General features: G+C 31.8%; 1 long non-coding RNA gene across 1 annotated transcript; it reads right to left on the reverse strand.

The window, feature by feature from the left end:
* Nucleotides 1-2,906: 2,906 nt before the first annotated feature.
* LOC145133283 (uncharacterized) lies at nucleotides 2,907-4,805 on the reverse strand. The gene is made up of 5 exons (XR_013718520.1): nucleotides 4,465-4,805; nucleotides 3,811-3,890; nucleotides 3,542-3,709; nucleotides 3,396-3,453; nucleotides 2,907-3,176 (listed from the first exon to the last, which is right to left on the reverse strand). It is a non-coding gene; the product is annotated as an uncharacterized LOC145133283 (long non-coding RNA).
* Between the last annotated feature and the right edge of the window lie 1,134 nt (nucleotides 4,806-5,939).

Below are 5,939 nucleotides of genomic sequence, written 5' to 3' on the forward strand. Positions count from 1 at the left end.
CGTTTACAGCCATACCTTTTAATTTACAGAAGATGTTATTGTGTCCTTATTTAGTCCCTAGAGTTTTTTTTTACAAAAAGGTCCTTATGTTTAAGTGTGATTTGGATGTTGCCACATTTAGTCACCAGAGGGTTTTGTTTACAAAAAAAAAGTTCTTACGTTTCAATTTTCTTTTATGTTGGCAGGTTTGACCCTAATGTAGGAAATAAATTACAAAAATTGTCCCGTAATGTAAAAATTATCCCCGTAGTTTACAGAAGATGTTATTGTGCAATTTTTTTAACAGAAACAGTCCATATGTTTAAAAAAGGTTGGCAATTTTAGTTAATCAAAAGTCAATGTGATTTTCTCATGGGCGTTTTATCAAACATGTAGAGTGCAACATCAAATACAAGGTTAAAAAGACAAAAGTAAAATATTGAAAAACTAATACTATCATTTATAATCAAGATTATTCATGCATTCAAAGATCACAGTCAAATACAACACTAATGAGAATCAAAAAATCGAATACAATTAATAAAAATTAAGAACATCATATTAAAGAAAGAACCTGGATGATGAATGTGATGCTGCAAAGGGTGATGCTGTTCGAACGTGAAGTTGCAAAGGGTCTGAAGAAAACATAATCTACGAACAACAGCACATGATTTATATATAACTTTCAACGATGATTATGGAAAGAATATCAAATTTCGAACTCTTTGATTCTTTGAAATTGAGCGATGATATCTCGTAATCTTTTAGATACGTTTCATAAAATAGATGTGAATTGAAAGAATATGCCAAATGTGTCAGCTAAAAACGTGATTTTAATTAGGAATGAACGAAATTTACTTTCAAAAATTATGATGAAGTTTAAATGAGTCGAATACATTTCTTTTATAAATGACGTTAACATTAAATTAATTGATCAAATTTTCAAATTTAGTCAATATTAATTTTATTTTAGGATGACATCATCAAAGCGATCAAAGAGTTGAAATTAATTAAGGAAACATAATAAATGACCATGATTGTTGAAAGTGATGTCATAAGGTTTCTCTTTTAATATATATCTAGACTAGATTAGATATCATACCAAAAATTGAAATGTCAAATTCACATTCGGCACACGATAGATTCTACAAAAATAATTAATCATAAAAACCATATATACATTGATTATATATATATATATATATATATATATATATATATATATATATATATCTGTGTGTGTGTGTTTGTGTGTGTGTATATATATACATATATATATATATATATATATATATATATATATATATATATATATATAAAAGTGGAAAGAGTTAAGAATAGTTTCTTTTTACAAGGTTCTAAATAACGTAAGACGTGACTTTGCGGCAATGTCAAGCCTCAAGTTTTTCCAAGCCTTGGCGAGCCACGTCGTTTGTAGGGCGTGACTTAAGGCAGTAATTTTTTATATAATTAATATTTTTATATGTATTTTCAACTATTATTCATTTTTATACATATATATGAGTTAATGCGGCATTTTGGTAAAGTTTGGTGGCATGTACAAACTTTGGAGTCATGACGCGCCATGACGAGCTTTTTAGAACCTTGTTTTTTTATGTTTTAGACATTAACCACATATTTTTCAAATGATGGCAATTTTAGTCTCTTCATTATTATCTAAATGCAATTAACAAATGAATAGTAGTAGACTTTTTCATTTCATATATTTTGTCCTAGAGTTCTTTTTTTTACAAAAAGGTCCTTATGTTTAAGTGTGATTTAGATGTTGCCACATTTAGTCCCTAGAGGGTTTTGTTTAAAAAAAAGTTCTTATGTTTCAATTTTTTTTTACGTTGGCAGGTTTGACCCTTATGTAGGAAATAAATTACAAAAATTGTCCCCATAATACAAAAATTATCCCCGTAATTTACAGAAGATGTTATTGGGTCCTTATTTAGTCCCTAGAGATTTTTTTTTTTACAAAAAGGTCCTTATGTTTAAGTGTGATGTGGATGTTGCTACATTTAGTCCTAGAGGGTTTTGTTTACAATAAAAGTACTTATGTTTCAATTTTCTTTTATGTTGGCAGGTTTGACCCTTATGTAGGAAATAAATTAAAATTGTCTCCGTAATACAAAAATTATCCCCGTAATTTACAAAAGATGTTATTGTGCATTTTTTTTTACAGAAACAATCCATATGTTTAAAAAAATACAAAAAATAGCCCGTACTTAATAAAAAATTTACATGTTACAACCCCACAATATATATTGTCATTTTTTGTCCTTACACTTTTTTGGTTTCACACTTTGGCCACATGAGTTTTGTATGTTTGAAGGATTGCTCCCTATATTTCCGTAGTAATTTAAATTCCCCCCCCCCCCCCCCCCCCCAACCTAGTAACCTACTAGTTAATAACTAAAAATAGCTATACAAATAAAATATATTTTTATTTAATATGTACCCATAGGTAACAACTATGGTTTTAATATATATCGAATTTATCATATATTTATATTTAAAATAGTTAGAACATTTGATACACTACATGAAATCCTCCCTAATAAATAAAAAGCTTTTTGCCACGTGTCACACTGTTATTGATTTGGCCACATGTCATTGGCTACATGTCATTTTGTAGTTATTTTAAATTTATTTTTTTCCACATGACATTTTATTGTTTTTTTCATTTTACTAATTTCCACATAATATTTAAATGTAATAATTACAATAAATGTAATAATAAATGCATATCAATTTCATTAATCGACTTCCTTCTAATTTCAAATTTTCTAAATTAAAGTTTCATTAGTTTCTTTTGTTTATTTACTAAATTATTTGTTTAATTTAAAAAAAAACAAACAATTTAATTTTAATAATTCAATATTTTTCTATTTTTTTTCTTATAAATTCAGACTTCTTAAATATTTAGAATTTCATATTTTTTTTTTCTTTAAAATAAACCCATGTAATACATGGGTCTTACACCTAGTTAGTAATAACTAGGAATGTATTCCCATGCTACGCATGAGTTAGAGTTTATTTGGAAATTGTCCTCTAATGTGGTGCTGAGCAAACAGGAGAATCCCCCACATAGTTTTCTAATGCTACAAATTCTTTCTCAGCCTTGGATATGCATGGAGACATAACTTTACGCTTTAAATTTTTCTGCAACCCACCAACATGAGCATTTCATCCTGCAAGAAGCAAGAAACCCATAAGACAGAGTTGTGCCAAGAAATTAGCAGAAACATTAATCTCTGAGGCTACATCTTTCAAATTGACTTTTCTTCGTTCAATCAACTACAGAAAATCATTATGGATTTTTTCTTTATTGATATTATCATTTATTGTTTTCAATCTCAACATCAAATCTAAAGCTTTCTAAAAAAAAAAGCAAAGAAATAATAGTCAACCTGATGAAAAATCTCTCCCGCATAAGAGCTCGACAACTTCGTTTTCTTTTTCTGGAACCTGCCCCATAAATTAGAACAAAAATCAATCAAAAAAAAATGTTGGATATTGAAGTAAATTTAATGGTTCATGGGGGATAGATACATACAATACTTAGAAGCGAGTATAATTGCCAATGTTTGAAGGAATTGTGCCAGTAAATTGATAGATATCTTGCAACAGATTTCCAACCAAATTGTTGCCTCTCAACACAATTGCAGTAACTAAGCGGTAGCCCATGAAGTTATAACATGCACAATTGCAGTAACCAAAGTTCCTGAAATCAACACAATCATATCAAAACCACTTTTCGTGGATACATATGAAGTTTTTTGGTGAAAGATTAATGGTGATATATGCATGAAGAAATCAGCTCACCGGTTCTTTTTTCACGCAAGATTATCTGATCTCCTCCAATTTATTCAGTTATCTTTTCTTAAGATATTATTGGCTCCAACCTTTTATGGAAAAGGAAAATTAAAGAAGCATACAATTAAGTGTGAAAAAACAAAATAAAAAGATCCATAATTAATGAAAGTTAGAATGTTACTACACATTGGCTCTCAGTACAAAACTATAAAACACAAATTGTTGTGTATAACTAAAAACTGTTGTGTATGGATCAACACCCCTCTCCTAATCCCTAATCTATTAAAAGAACTTCATTTTACAGATTTGGTTGACTCGGACGTTTCATCAAACACCTGCTGTGCAAAACAAAATACAATTACAAATAATAACAAATTCTTTGAATAGAACCAAAGCTAAAGGCTGAAATTCTAATAGCCGAAAGAAATTATGAAAGGATAAAGAAGAAGCAACGGAATATGTGTCTCTAATCCACTTACCCAAACCTATCAAAAAATATACTCTCCTAAGAACACACAGAAACACAGTGAGACGAAAATTCAGAAGAAACACTAACAAAAATCAAACCTTTTCTTTGTGAGGTACCTGACACGTGTACAGTTACATGAACCGACGATATTTCTATTGAAATTGAGAAGAAATTAGAAAGCGAGAGAAAGTTACCTGATTTGATTGCAAAGATTTCTTGGAACGAATGGCAGTGAAAGCGTATACACGAAGGTAACGTTAGTCTGCCTTCTTCTCCCGGCGATGCCGACATGGAATGGAGTCCGAAGCGAATAGAGTGAGAAGCAGATAAGTGGGTAAATGAAGAATCCGTCTTGGAGCAGGAAGACACGATTAAACAATTCCAACCTAAAATCGAAAGTTACAGATCGATACAAGACGACGACACAGATTAAACTCTGTGGACCGTTCCCCTTGTCGATCGGTAAGAGGAAATCACCGATTACAAAGAGTCAATGACGGTGAAGGTCGAGAAATGGATTGAAGTTATCGGGTAGTCGACTCAAAATTGAAGTTGCCGCCATTGACCAACTGACGACCCGTTGACCACCAAAAAGGGGCTAGGGACCAAATTGCAAATATTAAAACCTATGTGGCCAAAATCTGAAAACCCATAGTATCTTGTTGGTAAGGCTCCCACAATTAAGGTTATATTATATATAATTATTATTTATATACATACTAATTCACAACTTCTCGGTGAACAGGACTTTCCTATGATTGGCTGATTTTTTTTTCCTTTTTTTGTTTTTTTTCCTTTTTTCTTTTAGCATATTAGTGTCATCGACACCGACTCTATTACCCAATAAGAATTGGATCGGTGGCCATCGACTCTTAACCCGATATCCCACCGCCCATCAATCAATATCATCGCTCACAAGAAGATGAAAAAAGTTCATCGTAGTCTGTGGTTTTGCTCCTTCTACCTTCAACATTCCTTTCTAACATGGAATCGAAGATGTCGCCTAATCGGATGTCGTCTGGAGCCGCCTTTTCCGCACCGCCTCTTCATCCAATCGGATGTCTGCTCTTCTACTGCTTTAGGGTACCGATTGTTCTTGCAGACAGCCAAATTCGAGAAAGTAATTGTGTATTTGTGTGTTTTTTTTTTGCGATTGAGAAGGGACGACATCAACATGATCATTTCACGATTCGGTGCTTTTCTTCTCAAAATATGAAATTGGTTGTCGATGGATGGGGGAAATTGGCTGACGGTGCTCAGTTGAGTTCCTCATGCCGACATATGTTGTTGATTACCCTATGTTGATTATGTTGGGAATGCAACAAAACAAGTTAAACACTTCTGAAAAATTGATAAATGATTTCGGTAACACTTGCAGAATAAAAACTACTGAAAATTACAAACGAAATTGAACACGATATTTAACGTGGTTCGGTCTAATCTGACCTACATCCACGGGCGAACGAGAGAGAGGGGATTTTATTAACACCAAAGAAATTACAATCATACAAGGCTAAAATCTGCCCTTGTAATCTGATCACTCACTGTAAGATATCACTCGTAATTTTTGGCTGCCAAAAATTAAGGCTCTGCACAAAAATAATACCTCACTAATTTCTTTCTGTGTATATACAAGAACTTGAGTTGTGTTGCTGCTCTGATACCAGTT

Source organism: Lactuca virosa, chromosome 8, assembly GCF_052849685.1.
Source record: "Lactuca virosa cultivar CGN04683 chromosome 8, Lactuca_virosa_CGN04683_v6, whole genome shotgun sequence".
Taxonomy (NCBI): domain Eukaryota; kingdom Viridiplantae; phylum Streptophyta; class Magnoliopsida; order Asterales; family Asteraceae; genus Lactuca; species Lactuca virosa.